Here is a 17,437-nt window from a genome sequence, read left to right on the forward strand (position 1 = left end):
GTCCACACAGGCACAGCCTGACCCCTTGCTGTCATTCTCCTCTGGAGTGGCACATAACTTACCGCTGATCAACCTGCATTGGCACATCCTTATCACCAAGGTCCATAGTTTCTATTAGGGTCCACGCTTGCTGTCATACATTCTATGAGTTTGGGCAGATTCACATACCATTATAGTATCATGAAGAATAGTTTTCTGCCCTAAAAGTGCAAATGAATAGGATAGGTGGAGCACAGATCACTTTTTAGGAAAATGTTGCCTTGTTTTGATTTGACAAAGTGGACAACACTATCAATCACTGGAGAGAATGTAAAAATAGAAAAAGGATGTCATCAGTTTTTTACATTATATATGAAGTTGTAAAAAATTACCTCTAAGTAAAATTTAGATTAAGTATAAATTAATGATTATTGTAATACAAATAACTCAATACAAAAGCATTGCAACTAACTCATCTATGCAATTTAAAATGAATACTTAAAATACAATTAAACAAAAATATGAGAAGAGAAGAAAGAGATTGTACAGTTTTTAAAAGTGGCAACACGTTTCATTTAACATATTTATGAACTAAATTATCCAATTACAAGGTAGAGATTGTCATATTAGACAAAGGAACAAGACCCAACTAATGTTGTCTACCAGAGACATATATTAAACATAAAGACACACATAGGTGAAAAGTAAACCTATAAGAAAAGATAAACCACATACACAGCAAGCATTAGGAAGCTTGTGTGGCTATATTAGCAAAATGCAATGTAGACTGGAAAAGAGGGTGCATTATAAGAGAAAATGGGGGCATTTCATAATCACGAAATAACCAATTCATCAGAGGACAATAATATCAGGAATTGTCCTCTGATGAATTGGTTATTTCATAATTATGAAATGCCCCCATTTCAGAATTATGAAAGGGACACCAACTTAATAATAAAGCCTCATAATTCATGAAGGAAAAAGCAGAATTGAAGGGAGAAATGGATAAATGACAGTAATAATTAAAGATTTTAACATCCCTCTGCTCATCACTGATAGAACAGTAAGACAAACCATTCGTATGGCTATAGAACATTTCAACTTCATTATAAATCACCTTGAGCTTATTGACATTTATAAAAACTACACTTAAAATGCTGAATATACATTGTTTTCTCGTGTATTGAAAGCATCACCAACATAGGCCAAATGCTGAATCAAAGAGTAAGTTTAAATGAATTTAAGTTTTAGATTTTATAGAATATATTCTCTGATCACAATAAAATTTAATTTGAAATTGATGACATAAGAGTTACCTAGGAAACCCCCAAATAGTTGTAAATAACATGAAACACTATTTAACTAACTCATAGTTCATAAAAGAAATCAAAAGATAATTTAGAAAAAATATAAGGAAAACAGTATATTGAATAAACATCTGCACCTAGATGTTTATTGCAGCACTATTCACAGTAGCCAAGATATGGAATCAACCTAAGGATCCAACAACAGATGAATGGTTAAAGAAAATGTGGTATATAGGCCGGGCACGGTGGCTCACACCTGCAATCCCAGCACTTTGGAAGGCCGAGATGGGCAGATCACTGGAGGTCAGGGGTTCAAGACTAGCCTGGCCAACATGGTGAAACCCCATCTCTACTACAAATATAAAAATTAGCTGGGCATGGTGGCACCTCCCCAGCTACTCGGGAGGCTGAGGTGGAAGAATCACTTGAATCCGGGAGGGAGAGGTTACAGTGAGCCAAGATCACACCATTGCACTCCAGAGCAAGACTCCATCTCAAGGAGGGGAGGGGAGGGGAGGGGAGGAGAGGGAAAAAGGAGGAGAGGGAAATAGTACACAATGAAGTACTATTCGGCCATAAAAGACAAGGAAATCCTGTCCTTCACAGCAACATGCATAGAAATGGAGGGTATTATGTGAGTGAAAGTTAAACATCACAGCTTCTCACTCATATGTGGAAGCTAAAATATTTTGATCTTATAGAAGTTAAAACAGAGGATGCTAGAGGCTGGAAAGTATAAGAGGAAGAGAGGGATAGGAAGAGATTTGTTAAAAGATTCAAAATTAAAGCTAGATAGGAGGAATAAGTTCTAATGCTCCAGACCACTATGGTATGACAATAGTTAACAATAATATATTATATAGTTTCAAACAGTTAGCAAAGGATATTGAGTGTTCCCAAAACAAAGAAATGGTAAATGTTTGCAATGATGGATATGTTAATTACCATCACCTCGTCAGGGTAATTCAATATATACACTATGTGTATTGAAACATCACTATGTACCCATAAATATGCACAATTATTATGTGCCAATTAAAAAAATAAAATAAAACAAAATTTTGATAATAACAGCTACATATTTGTGGTGTAGAGTTAAATTGAGAGGGTAATTTATTACTTTAAATTCTTGTATTGGAAAAATACGTAGGTTTAAAAGTCAATGAAAAAATAAAACATGATTTGAAAAAAATAAAATAACAGAGGTAATGAAAGAAATAAATGAAACTGAAAGTAAATAGTAAATTCACAAAGTGAAAATTCCTTTGAAAAGATCAATAAAGTTGTTACATACTAGTAAGACTAAGAAAAAAGGACTGATAAAAGAAGAAATATCATTAGAGAACCTCTATATTTAAATGATAATAACTATTATGGACAATTCCATACTCATGAATTTGGCAGCTTAAAGTTCTTTAAAGAGACAAATTACCAAAGGTTATTTAAGAACAAATTCATAATGTGAATTTTTCTGTATCTATATGTATCTATATATTCTAGGTTTTCTAATTTCTGGCGTATGGTTGCTCATACTAGCCTCTAATGATCCTTACAATTTCAACAAAGAAATTAAGAAGAAATTGAAAAATTTATTGAAGCAAATGAAAATGGCAACACAACATACCAAAACCTATGGGATACAGCAAAAAGCAGTAGTAAGAGGGAAATTTATACCTATAATTTCCAAGATGAAAAAAGTAAAAAACCTCAAATAACCTGATGATACATCTTTTTTTAAAGTTCACTATAAATTTTAATCTATGATATAAAATATTACCTAAAGATATAATTGAACATCATGCATCAGAAAATAAAACATAACAATGAAATGCAATTTTGTAAATACCTCCATGGCACAAGGATTATTTTCCTCAGATTCAACCTTGTAATTGTGTTTTGTTTGCTTTCTGAAAATCACACTTTATAAAGAACACAAGTAGAGCTTGTTAAAATGATTGTCACAGATGTACCGTTTACTAATTCAGAAAACACTACGTTCATTCATTCAATTTTATTCATTAATTATGAAGAATAAAATATAATATTCCACGCTTATCATGAAATAGCGGTTTCTTCTTCCAGTCTAATCAGGGAACTAATAAATGCTTAGTTCATGGCAAAACTTCCATTTGATTTACATTGACTTAATTACTTCTTAGGGTCTAGCCTCATCAATGGAGAAAAAGCAATTTTTCCTGAGGCAACAGCACATTAACAGCACTGAATACAAAATATGGCAAATTCAATGGTTATCAGCACTGCTTTAGGAATTTTGAGACTGTAAATAAAACTATAACCGTAAATAAAAGAAAAGGGCTTATTAATATCTTTTCAGAAGAGTGATACATTTTTCTTGTTATTCTGTTGAATAGCAAGGACTTCCAAACTTAAATGTCTTAAGGCTGAAAATTAGTTATATTCCTCAGATTTTAGCCTTATTAATGAAATTCCAAAAGTATCATAAGATTCAATTTGTTTTGAAATTATAAATTTGTAACAGATATTTTTTTCAAAATACATGCCTTCAAACAACTTATATGCAAAAATCATTCATTCTCAATAATACCTAGCAGTTCACCCCTTGCTTCCCAGAAGTACTCATACACACATGTGAATTTAATAGGTTTTCCTGTTCAAAAAATAAGCTTCTGCCCTTTTAAAAACTTATCAGGTTTTCTTGTGCCAGAATGTTGAAAATTGCACATATTCAAACATAGTTCCCATAGGAACACGTAGTCTTCAACTCTTACACCTTTGAAGACACAGGAGACGGGCAATATAAATGTTCTCTTCTTTCCAGCTGATGTTAGTTAGGTTTGCTTCATGAGATTATCGGAATAAATTAAATTTTCATTTTCCATTACTCTATCTAGTAAAATTAGACTTAAAATAGGTAGACTATTACCAGAAGAATTACACAGTGACTGGTAAACTGGCCTAAAATAATCAGGCTTTTTATTTATACTTCCATTTTTTAAGTTGTCATTTGACAATAGCTTCCATCTTTAACAGCAGGCAAAAGAAAATGAGATGCCATGCTATATTAATTAAAATATTCCACAATAAAACAAAATACAAAACCTGAAAATAACTTCAGTACTATAAACATTTAAAAAGTTACAATTATTAAAACTCTGAATAAAAAGATCTTGAGAACAGGTACATTTCAAAGCAATATTTTACACACTTTGGAAAAAATAGGTATTTTTCAAATAACTTGATATATGGTTTACATATTTCATACAGTCTCTGAAGTTTTTTTTTTCTGCAACACTGTTTTGCATTAAAGTCTCTCATGTTGTCTACCAGATGGGTTCCTGTCTCACTGTCCCAATCTTGGATCTCAGCCACACTGGGTTTAGCTGACGGATGTCATGGCCATCAAGACTGATAGTTCCAGAAGCAGGGTCCTACAACCTCAGCAGGAGCGAAAGCACTGTTGATTTGCCAGAACCACTTGGGCCACCGCCAGAACCAGTGCGGTGATAGATCCTGACGGAATGGAAAGGCTGAAATCCTGAAATATGGGCGCCTCTGGGCGAGCGGGATCGCCAAAATGCACGTTCTTAAACTTCAAGGCACCCTGGAAGGTTTTCTCATTTAAGATAACCCTCCCCCCTCGTTAAAAGGCAGGTTGAGCTCTCTCTCCAGGAGCTCCCAGAGGCGCCCCCCGGCACCCAGTCCTTTCATCAACTCCAAGTAAAAAGATCTCAGAACTCTAATGCTTATTCCAACCCAGAAAGCATACATTAGGAAGGAAGAGAGTTCACCCATGGTCATGTGGGCACTGCTCATCAGCAGCCTCCCTTTTTACAGGACAGAAATTCTGCACAATCAGATTTCCGGACAGCCTAGTTGCTCCAAAGAAGCCAGCCCGAGCGAATGCCTCTTTCTTTGTTAACTGCATCACATGGTCCACTTTGCTGGCATATTTCTCTATTTCAGTCATTTCTTTTCCAAAACCTCCAACAGTTCTTACATTTCCAATACATTCCTCAGCTAGCTGAGTGGCTTGTGCCTGGGAATCTTGGGTGACTTTGTTCAGTTTCAGCAGATATCGTTCATAAATTACATCAATGATCGACACTGGAGGCACCACACTCAAAACAAAGGTGGCCAGATTAGGTGAGACAAAAAACATCCATACTGATACCTACAGAAGCCCGGCCCCGGCCCTGGCCCTGAGCCCATCTGAGAGGTTTTCAGTCACTGAGCGCCCCAGGAGTGCAGTTTCTGATGAGAGGCGGTTAATCAATTCTCCTGTGCGAGTCTTGTGAAAGAAAGCAACCTCCTGCCCCAGAATGGAGGCGAATAATGAAGTTCTCGGCCTCTTCACAACGCGCTGACCTGAAGTTTGCATGAGGGAGACACGAATGGCACTGGCGGCAGCACCACACAGAAACACGCCACTGAGGCCAAGGCAGAGGCGGGTCAGGTTGTCGCTGTAGTCTACACAGTGGGGTTGGTATAGATGACATCCATGATCTTCCCCAGGAAGAAAGGGGCAGACATGGAGATAACAGTGGACATCGCGAGAAATCCAACCGCAGCTGCCAGCCTCGGGCGCTCAGGGTACGCCAGCCCCAGGAGCTTCCGGGCTCCGAGAGTCCAGGCGCCGCAGGTCGTAGCCGCCCATCCTTCCCGGAGGCGCCGCCGGCCCGCGCCGCCAGGCCTCATCCCCGCCCAGGCAGTGTCGGTGGGAGCGCCCAGGAACCCGGTGCGTGGGAGCCGAGGAGCGCCCGGCCAGGCAAGAGCCCGGCACCTGCAGCAGCCAGGCGCCCGAGCCCACAACCCCAGGAGCCGCGCGAGGCCCGCGCCGCCCCCTGAGCCGCCCAGATCCCCGCCCCGGCAGCTTCCCTCCAGCGGCGCGCGGCTTCTCCAGCACCGCGCGGCTCCAGTGCCCCAGAGCAGCTCCGGCCCCGCGCCCCATGGCGGCGCCAGCCTCAGGGCAGTGAACGGCGAGATGGACGCGGGGCGCGGCTGGCCGGGCCGCACGCAGGCTACCGGCAGGAGCCGCCCTGGCTCTGCTGGGCCTGAGGCGCCGATACATCTTAAAGAACTAGAAAAGCAAGAGTAAACCAGACCCAAAATAAGTATAGAAGAAAGGAAAGAATAAAGATAAGTGCAGAAATTAATGAAATTGAAATGAAAACATACAAAATATGAACAAAATGAAAAGTGCGTTTTTTAAAAAAGATAAACCAAACCACTAACCTGTAGCCACACTAAAAAAAACAAACAAACAACAACAACAAAAAAAACTAAATAAAATCAGAGACGAAAATGGGGACAACATTATCATTGATACTGTAGAAATTCTAAGGATCATTAGAGGCTAGTATGAGCAACTACAGACCAATAAATTAGAAAATCTAGAATAAATGGATACTTTCCTAGACACATACAACCTAGCAAGAATGAACCATGAAGAAATCCAAAACCTGAAAAGACCAATAAGTAGTGAGATGGAAACAAAATTTTCCCAGGAAAGGCCGGGCGCGGTGGCTCACGCCTGTAATCCCAGCACTTTGGGAGGGCCAGGCGGGCAGATCACGAGGTCAGGAGATGGAGACCATCCTGACTAACATGGTCAAACCCCGTATCTACTAAAAAATACAAAACAAAACAAAACAAAACAAAAAAATTAGCCAGGCGTGGTGGCGGGCGCCTCTAGTCCCAGCTACTCAGGAGGCTGAGGCAGGAGAATGGCGTGAACCCGGGAGGCGGAGCTTGCAGTGAGCCGAAATCACACCACTGCACTCCAGCCTGGGCGACAGAGCGAGATTCCCTCTCAAAAAAAAAAATAAATAAAATAAAGTTTCCCGGGAAAGAAAAGCCCAAGACCCGACGGCTTTACTCCTGAATTTTACCAAATATTTTTAAAAGAACTAATACCAATCCTACTCAAACTACTGTGAAAAATAGAGGAGGAGGGACTATTTCCAAACTCATTCTACAAGGACAATATTACTCTGATACCAAAACCAAAGACACATAAATAAAAAACAACAGGCCAATATCCCTGGTGAACATTGATGCAAAAATGTTCGGCAACATGCTAGCAAACTGCATTCAACAACACATTAAAAAGATCATTCATCATGTCCAAGTGGGATTTATCCCAGGGATGCAAGGATGGTTAAACATATGCAAATCATTATCATCATCTCACATCAAATCACATCATATCAATAGAATGAAGCATAAAAACTGTATGATAATTTCAATTGATGCTAAAAAAGCATTTGATAAAATTCCACACCCCTACATGATCCAAGCCTTGAAAAAACTGTATGGAAGGAACACACCTCAACATAATGAAAGCATATAGAACAGACACTCAGTTTCATACTAATTGGGGGGAAACTGAAAGCTTTTCCTCTAAGACCTGGAACAAGAAAAGGATGCCCACTTTCATCACTGCTATTCAACATAGTACTAGAAGTCCTAAGCAAGTCTTAGTTAGAGCAATCAGTCAAAAGAAAGAAATAAGGGGACACGCAAATTGGAAATAAAGTAATCAAATTACCATCGTTTGAAAAATTAGTAAAGACATTACCAAAAACAATAATAAGCCTCCATAACTTATAAACACAGATGCAAAATTTAAAAATACATATTAGCAAATCAATTCTAGTAATATATAAGAAATATATAATGATTAACTGTGGTTTACTGTGATAATAAAAAGTTATTTTAACACCCAAAAATTAAGCAATGTATTTGAACTGATCAATAGCATTAAAAAGACAGTTCCATATAGTGATCTGAATAGATGTACAAAATTCTACTGACAAAATTATATAAGTATTCTTGATAAAACGTCAGAGTAGATCAAGAATAGAGGCAAACCTTTTCTTATATTGGAGAGGAGCATCTACATAATCATACATCAAATGTCATACTTAATGACTATATATTGAATGTGTTCTTCCTAACATTGGGAACAAGGCAAGTATGTATGCCCCTGTAACTTTTATTTAACGTTGTACTGAGGTTTGAGCCAGTAATAAAAAAGCAACAAAAAAGAATGAAATACAAAATTTGGAAGAAAAAAAAACAGCCATAGAAATCTTTATGCACAGACAACACAATCACTTATGTATAAAATCATAAGAAATTTATAAAACAAGACATAAGACCAATGTGAAAATAAATTATATTTCTTTTAAAATTGTACTTGCTAACATTAAAACATAATAAAATGTATACAATAATACTACCCTGAAAACTACTAAGCATTTCTGAGAAAAATTATATATGACCTAAACCCATGTTCATAAATTAGAAGACTCAATCATGTTAAGATGCCAATTTTCAATTTGGTTATTAGATTAAATTTCAATCAAAATCCCATCTGCTGTTTGGAAAAAACTGATATGTTGTTTTTAAAAATGTATATAGAAATGCATAAGACTTATAATAGAAAGATAAAAACCATAATGAAGCATGAATTGGGAGAAATTATTATTCCTGGTTGAATACTTGTCAAAAGCTATCCTGAACAAGACAAAGCAACATTGGTGTAAGAGAAAATGAATACACTAGTAGAGAAGAATAGAAATGTACAAATACATATTTGATCATTCAATTTAAACAAAGGCACCAAGGCAATTCAAATTGGAAAGAAAAATCTTTCTAACAAATGATGGAACAACTTCCTAAGTCAAAAAAAAAAAAAAAACCTTAAGCCCTACATTATAATGCATAAATTAATTTCAGGTATATAATAGATTTAGGTGTATAGTCTAAAGCTATAAAGATTCTGATATAAAGCATAGGAGAAAATCTGCCCCATCTTCAAGAAAAAAATATTTCTTAGGACATAGAGAACAAAAATTTATATTCACAAGGTGTCTTTACAAATGAAAAAGAAATAATCATAAATATTAAGAAAATAAAAGAGCAAGCTACAGACTAGAATAAGATATTCAAAAATATATACCTGAAAAAGAGCTTGACTACTAAAGAAATCCTACACATCAATAAGAAAAAGATATCCTAATGTCTAACTTGAACAGATGCTTCAAAAAAAGATATACAAATGGCCAAGATGCACATGAAAATACACCTAACATCTTTAATTGTGTGTAAATACAAATTGAAACCACAAAGAGTTACTAATTGTGGAATGCAAAAAAATGACAACACTAAATGATGAACATATGGTGAACAACTCAACCTCTCATAATTTGCTGATGGAAGACTACAATAAAATACACACTTTTGAAAACTAATCCAGTTTCTTACAAAGTTAAACATAAAAATATTTCATATTTATCAATTTCACTCCTAGGCCTTTACACAAGATCAATTGAATGACCACAAAAAGACTTTTTACATACCTGTTTATAGCAGTATTACTGAAGATAGTAGAAACTTTGAAAAAAATCAAATATTCATCCAAAAAAATCCAGATTTTTAAAAAATGTGTATATCTACACAATGGAATACTACTTAGCAATGAAAACAATGAACAATGGAACTTAACAATGAAAATAATGAGATACCAATACACACAACATGAAAGGACCTCAAGAATATATATTAAACAATAATAGTGAGACACAAAATATACAAAGTCCAAGAACAGACAAAAGTAATACATGGATATAGACTTCAGAAATCACGTTGCCTATTGGAGCTGGGAAATGACTGAAAGTGGACAAAGGGAACTTTCTAGCAAGTAGAAATATTGCATATCCTGATTTAGGTTTTGGCTACATGAATTTATATATATTTGTCATTGAATTATATATCTAAAATCTATGCATTCATATACAATTTCCCTCAATACATAATACATAAAAAAACTAAAATTGAAAACTCAGTACTAGACTGAATGACCAAGAAAATCATAATGTTTAAGGTATAGGTCATGCCGGCATCAGAGATCTAGAAGTAGCGGAATTGACGTCATCAGAGTTAAGGCATTTTGAAATACCATGAAACTTGACAACTATATCATGAAAAACCAGCCTGCTTTCTATTTCTTATGTCCTGGCAGTAACTTGTTTGGTTGCATTAATCAAGGATTTGATTCTACATGTTAATTTCATATTATTAGAGAATATTGCCAATTTTGCTTCTCATTCACATTTCCATTTAGAACTTCACTATTTTTTCACAGTAGGAAAGTACAATGCTTCGTATAAAATAGGCATTAGGACTAATTTTCCATAACTGTAATGGCAGGAAAAGATGACTCATTTTATATGCATGTTTGAATGTAGATTGCCATGGTTGTAATAGCTAGTGGGAAAGTACACATTTTACAGATATTTTAAGGTAGATTAAACAAAATTTCATTGCTTAGATATGACTATTCTCTTAAGAGCTGAAAAGCCAATGAAATTTGAAGTTGTACCTGTTCCATAATTTCATTCCATGGTTACTAGGAGCTAGTTAGAAAAGCATGTTAAAACTCACCGGTATAGAAGATAAAGTCTGTCAACATCTACTAGCTATTGTCTTTATCAAATTTCACCGTGGCATTTTCCAAAATTTAGACTATAAAGTTTGAAAACAGGATTAAAAAATTTAAATAAGGCTGGGCGCGGTGGCTCACGCTTGTAATCCCAGCACTTTGGGAGGCCAAGGCGGGCGGATCACGAGGTCAAGAGAGCGAGACCATCCTGGCTAACATGGTGAAACCCCGTCTCTACTAAAAATACAAAAAAATTAGGCATGGTGGCGGGCGCCTATAGTCCCAGGTACTTGGGAGAATGACGTGAACCCCGGAGGCAGAGCTGGCAGTGAGCCGAGATCGCGCCACTGCACTCTAGCCTGGGTGACAGAGTGAGACTTCTCAAAAAAAAAAAAAAAAAAATCAAATGAGTATCTTTTAAAAATAGTAACAGAGATGCTTCAATTTAATTACCATCAATTTGTATATGCAATGAGATTGCTATTTAATACATTTATTCACATTTCCAGGCAACATAAAATAGTTAACATCTTAGGGAATAGAAAAAAAATCAAATGTGACTTGAAAGTGCCGAATTCTCATTTTAACCATCATAAGTCTAGAAACTAAACTCCTATTTTTTAAACAAATGTTGAAAACATGTCTATTAACAGTATAAATTTGAGGGTTAGATTTCACATATATTTTTTAAAAGTGAAAATAAGCAATTGAAATATTTCAGTTGTTTTTTAAAAATGAATTTAATTTCTAGTGTGATTGGATGAGGGAGTACTTGCTTATTTTTGCCTTTCTTGGTTGAAATGTTCAGTATCTTTTAAAAATCAAAACAATGGAGCTCATGGAAATAGAGAATGGAAGGATAGTTACCAGAGGACAGGAAGGGTGGTTTGGGGAGGGGAAAGAGGAGAGGAAGTGGGAATGGTTAACGGGTACAAAAAAAATAAAAATTAGAAAGAATGAATAAGACAGACCAGGCGCGGTGGCTCACACTTGTAATCCCAGCACTTTTGGGAGGCTGAGGCGGGCGGAACACAAGTCAGGAGATGGCGACCATCCTGGCTAACACGATGAAACACTGTCTGTACTCAATACACACACAAAAAAATTAGCCTGGGACCTGTAGTCCCAGCTACTGGGGAGGCTGAGGAAGGAGAATGGCGTGAACCCCGGAGGCGGAGCTGGCAGTGAGCCGAGATCGCGCCACTGCACTCTAGCCTGGACGACAGAGTGAGACTCCTTCTCAAAAAAAAAAAAAAAAAATTCAAATGAGGATCTTTTAAAAATAGTAACAGAGATGCTTCAATTTAATTACCATCAATTGGTATATGCAATGAGATTGCTATTTAATACATTTACTCACATTTCCAGGTAAAATAAAATAGTTAACATCTTAGAGAATAGAAAAAAATCAAGTGTGACTTGAAAGTGCCGAATTCTCATTTTAACCACCATATGTTAAGTCCAGAAACTTAACTCATATTTTTAAACAAATGTTGAAAACATGTCTATTAACAGTATAAATTTGCGGGTTAGATTTCACATATATATTTTAAAAGTGAAAATAAGCAATAAAAATATTTTAGTTGTTTATTAAAAATGAATTTAATTTCTAGTGTGATTGGATGAGGGAGTACTTGCTTATTTTTGCCTTTCTTGGTTGAAACGTTCAGTATCTTTTAAAATCAAAACAATGGAACTCATGGAAATAGAGAATGGAAGGATAGTTACTAGAGGACAGGAAGGGTAGTCTGGGGAGGGGGAAGAAGAGAGGAAATGGAAATGGTTAATGGGTACAAAAAAAAAAAAAAAAACACAACTAGAAAGAATGAATAAGACAGGCCGGGTGCCGCGGCTCACGCCTGTAATCCCAGCACTTTGGGAGGCTGAGGCTGGCGGATCACAAGGTCAGAAGATTGAGACCATCCTGGCTAACAGGGTGAAACTCCGTCTCTACTAAAAATACAAAAATAAATTAGCTGGGCGTGGTGGTGGGCCCCTGTAGTCCTAGCTACTTGGGAGGCTGAGGCAGGAGAATGGCGTGAACCCTGGAGGCGGAGCTTGCAATGAGCCGAGATCACGCCACCGCACTCCAGCCTGGGCGAAAGAGTGAGACTCCGTCTCGGAAAAAAAAAAAAAAAAGAATAAGACCTATTATAGTATTTGATAGCTCAGCAGGGGGACTAGAGCCAATCGTTCAATTGTATATTTTAAAATAACTAAGAGTTTAATTGGATTGTTTGTAACACAAATGATAAATGCTTGAGGGGATGTAGACCCAATTTCCCATGATGTGATTATTACCTATTGCATGCTTGTGCCAAAATATCTCATATACCCCATAAATATATATATCTATTATGCACCCACAGAAACTAAAAATAGAAAAGGAAGAAATTTTCAATATCTTTATTTGTTCTGAAAAAGCTAAAATGTATTGTTGTGATTGCAGAACTCTCCATACTATAAGTATTTATAGAATAATTGGTTATAGCACCTCTTTTTTTCCTGCTTGCTCATAGAACGTTGCTACCAATTCCAAGCTCAAACCATGAAGGGCTTGGAAAGCCACGGAGTAAGTGCATGAATAAACCTTCTAGGCCGGACGCGGTGGTTCACACCTGCAATCCCAGCACCTTGGGAGGCCGAGGCAGCCGGATCACAAAGTCAGGAGATGGAGACTATCCTGGCTAACACAGGGAAACCCAGTCTCTACTAAAAATATAAAAATTAGCTGGGGGTGGTGGCGGGCGCCTGTAGTCCCAGCTACTCGGGAGGCTGAGGCAGGAGAATCGCTTGAACCCAGGAGGCGGAGCTTGCAGTGAGCCGAGATAGCGCCATTGCAGTCCAGCCTGGGCAACAGAGTGAGACTCTGTCTCAAAAAATAATAAATAAATAAATAAATAAATAAATAAGCCTTCTAACAGCAGAAATTTCAGGAAAAAAATAACCATAGTGAACTTGGAAGACTTAAGGAAAGCTATTTATGTTACTCTGAGGAATACAAATCAATAAAAGCCGATGGCTGAAAGGTTCTCATTGGCTGGAACATACTGGTAGCACAGTAATTTCAAAACCCAATGTAGGGTTTGCCAACCACACCACATTTTCTGATTGTATCCAATAAAACGTTATGACCTAGAAACGGTTATCTCTAGTGTAAATTTCTTGAATGACTTTATTTTTTATTCTAACAGGACTAAGCTGATATCAGGGCATTTTAAATAAGGTTTCAAAGAAGGGTAAAATGCTTTTAAGTTAAATATTTCAAAGTCAGCTTCATGAATGTTGATGTTGGAAAGCACACTCATCATTCAGAGGTGTGAGGAATATACAGACAATAACTTGATTACCTTTCTAGAAGTTTGTTAAATTTTCCATTTTGAGAATGCCAACCAATCATCTGTTAATTCTTTAGCCGCATCTAAACCAATGAAAGCTGTTGTAAATCTCTCCATGCTGCAATGCCAGTGTAAAGTCTTCTTGTGTCTTGGTATAAGGGCAGAGTAATCACTTTTCTAAGATGTACCTTAATTTTCCATGCTGATTTAAAAAGTTACCCTTCTCTAAATGCTGCTGATCAGTGTATCTGCCACGTCAACTATGATATTTTAAATGAAAAAAGAAATAAAATTCTTCCAGCATAAAGTCTCATCCACATCAAGCATTATACCCCCAGATGAGAAAGAGAAACCCCAAAAGAATAACTTGAAAAGTTAGAGACTGAGTATCAAAGTTCTTAAAGACAACTTTTAGCTTAATATCAACTTATTATTTCTATAATTTTAAAAAAATTCCATTAATTTACCAATCATTACATTGCTCAGTCCATGAAAACACTTGTACTTACCATTCTGACCGTATATAAGAGTGAAAACTCTTAATGAAAAGTTGCATATATAGATGAATAATACTAATAAACTACCACTCTAGAATGTAAACTATACAATGGCAGAGACTTCAGTTGTTTGGTTCAGTGCTGTTGTTCTGAAGCCTAGAATGGTGCTTGTCCTAGAGTAGGTACTCAGCAAATGTTTCATAATGAAAATATCTGAAATGAAGCTCTCCAAGTTCTGCATTATCTCATAAAAGTATAGGCATGCCCCACATAACAATGTTTGGCTAACGACGGATCACATATACCACAGTGGGTCCCTTAAAGTTATACTGGAACTGAAAAATTCCTATTGCTTGTTGAGGTCCTAGCTGAAGTATCATTACAGCTCAAACATTATTCACATGTTTATGGTGAGGCTGATGTAAATAAACCTAAAAAGAGAAGACGAACTCCCAAGAAAATACACAGTGATGGGTGCAACTTTTGCAAAGCTCAACAAGCTCCATAAAAAGTTTTAAAACATCGACACCAACAGCAACAGATTTTCCTTAATAGAGAGAAATGTTCATGATGCATTATTTGCTTATAAGCAAATCTATAAGGAGAGAAAAAAAACAATAAGTAAACCACCATGGACATATTTCTAAAAAAGTGACACCCGGGATCTCCAGGAAGTATTTGGAAAGAAGGTCCTGTTATCATGGGAGATGAAAGCTCCGTACATGTCATTGGCCCTGATGACTTTTCAATGGAATAAGATGTGGAAGTGAAAGACGGTGATATCGACGCTCCTGACCGTGTGTCTGCCTAGGCTACTGTGTGTGTTTGAGTCCTAGTTTTTAACAAAATAATATAAAAATATAAACAAAAAATAATTTTTTAAAATTAGAAAAAAGCTTTAAAGTAAGAATATAAAGGACAATTAAAACAATCAATGTTGGTAAAGTAAAAATGTCACAGTGAGCTAAAGTTAATTTTTTACGTAAGAAAGAAAACGTTTTCTAAATTTAGTGTAGCCTAAGTGTACAGTGTTTATAAAGTCTACAGTGGTGTACAGTAATGTCTTCGGTCTTCAAATTCACTCACTACTTACTGACTCACCTAGAGCAACTTCCAGTCCTGAAACCTCCGCTCATGGGAAGTTCCCTATGTGGGTGTATTTTCTCTTTACCTTTTGGATTTTATTTTTACTGTATTTTTCCATGTTTAGGTCTGTTTACATACACAAATACCTATCATCCTGCTACAATTGTTTACCGTATTCAGTACCTCTGGGGCACTGGCTGTATCTCATCTCTAAATGAGATGTGTTCAAAACGTTTTTTTCTGCCAGAAACAATATTTACCTCCATGTACTTGTCAGGTGTCAGCTCAGACCTCACCTGATTGCTCAAGCCTTGATTATAGGCCCTTTTATGTCCATTTGTAATGCCTTCCATATTCTTTATCATCATATCACATCTTGTTTGTAAATTCACTTATGAATATCCTGCAGAAGGCTCAACTCCAAAGGGGCAGTTATGTGTCTAGCTTCTATTTCCTGGACTCAATATTTCTTCAATGTATAAAAAATTACTATTCATCATCCCATGAAATTGTTAATAGTTAATAAGGATAGAGCCCCAAACACAAATAAATACCAGGAAATGCAAAAAACACAAAACAATTTTTTTCTTGTGTAGATCAATGGTGGAATCTAAAATACAACAATCACACTTTTTTCTATATATCTAGAGACATATCTAACAAATGAAGCTTGAAAAGTCACAAAGGAAAAGCACTGGCATTCGTGTGAGGTTAGACTTCTTAAAATAGACCTTTGAACAAAAAGGAAGAGGATCAAGTTCTATAAAACATAGATGAGAATATTTGAAGCACTTCATGAAAATATGACATAATGTAATCTAGAGACAACCCTAAAAGTTTGAAATACAATAGAAAAGGGAAGATCAGACTTCTTTTCAACTAGTATAGGATACATGTCTTTTATTACATATAAGTGTTGCAGAGGGCAGCATTAAATCCCTTTAGTGGGTTTATCAACCTTGATATTATTGACAGTTCGAACCAGAAAACTCTTTCTTGTGACAATCAGAAATGACTCCAGACATTAGCAAATGTCACCTGAGGGGTAAAATAGCCCCGGGTTGTTCTATAGGTTTCAGGCAGATTTGGCAAAAAGCATGGATGTCAGAAATATAGTGATGGTTTTATGGTAAATTTGATGATACTAATTATCATCAATTAATGATATTATCGTTGGTTATCGAAGGTTAAGCATCGCTAACCTTTGAAGGTGAGAGAGTCATGGTATCTCAATCAAACACTAGCGTTGTAACTTTCTTTCTTTCTTTTTTTTTTTTTTAAGACACAGCCTTGCTCTGTCACCAGGCTGGAGTGCAGTGGCATGATCTTGGCTCACTGCAACCTCCACCTCCCAGGTTCAAGCCATTCTCCTGCCTCAGCCTCCCAAGTAGCTGGGATTACAGGCATCTACCACCAGGTCCAACTAATTTCTGTATTTTTAGTAGAAACAGGGTTTCACCATGTTGGCCAGGATGGTCTCAATCTCCTGACCTCATGATCTGCCCGCCTTGGCCTCCCAAAGTGCTGGGATTACAGGCATGAGCCACCGCGCCCGGCCTATAGTGTTGTAACTTTCAAACATTATTGATCCAAAAAACCTCCGTTGAAAGATACAAGTAATCAGCATTTAAAAGATTATAATTAAGTGCCAGTTTCATATACTGGACGGGAGAATAAAGAAATCTCAATGCCTGACTCATCTTTGCCTCTACTCTGTGAGACAGCGAGCAATATCCTTTACAATATTTTCCCTCACTTTTCTCATCTTTACACTGAAGGTGTGAATTATTTCTTAGTCCCATA

The 17,437-nt window shown here is 36.7% G+C and overlaps 1 pseudogene; it reads right to left on the reverse strand.

Annotated features, from left to right (window-relative positions):
- Window positions 1-4,204: 4,204 nt before the first annotated feature.
- LOC112131539 (ATP-binding cassette sub-family B member 10, mitochondrial-like) lies at window positions 4,205-15,999 on the reverse strand (annotated as a pseudogene).
- Between the last annotated feature and the right edge of the window lie 1,438 nt (window positions 16,000-17,437).

This window comes from Pongo abelii, chromosome 16 (assembly GCF_028885655.2).
Source record: "Pongo abelii isolate AG06213 chromosome 16, NHGRI_mPonAbe1-v2.0_pri, whole genome shotgun sequence".
Lineage (NCBI taxonomy): Eukaryota > Metazoa > Chordata > Mammalia > Primates > Hominidae > Pongo > Pongo abelii.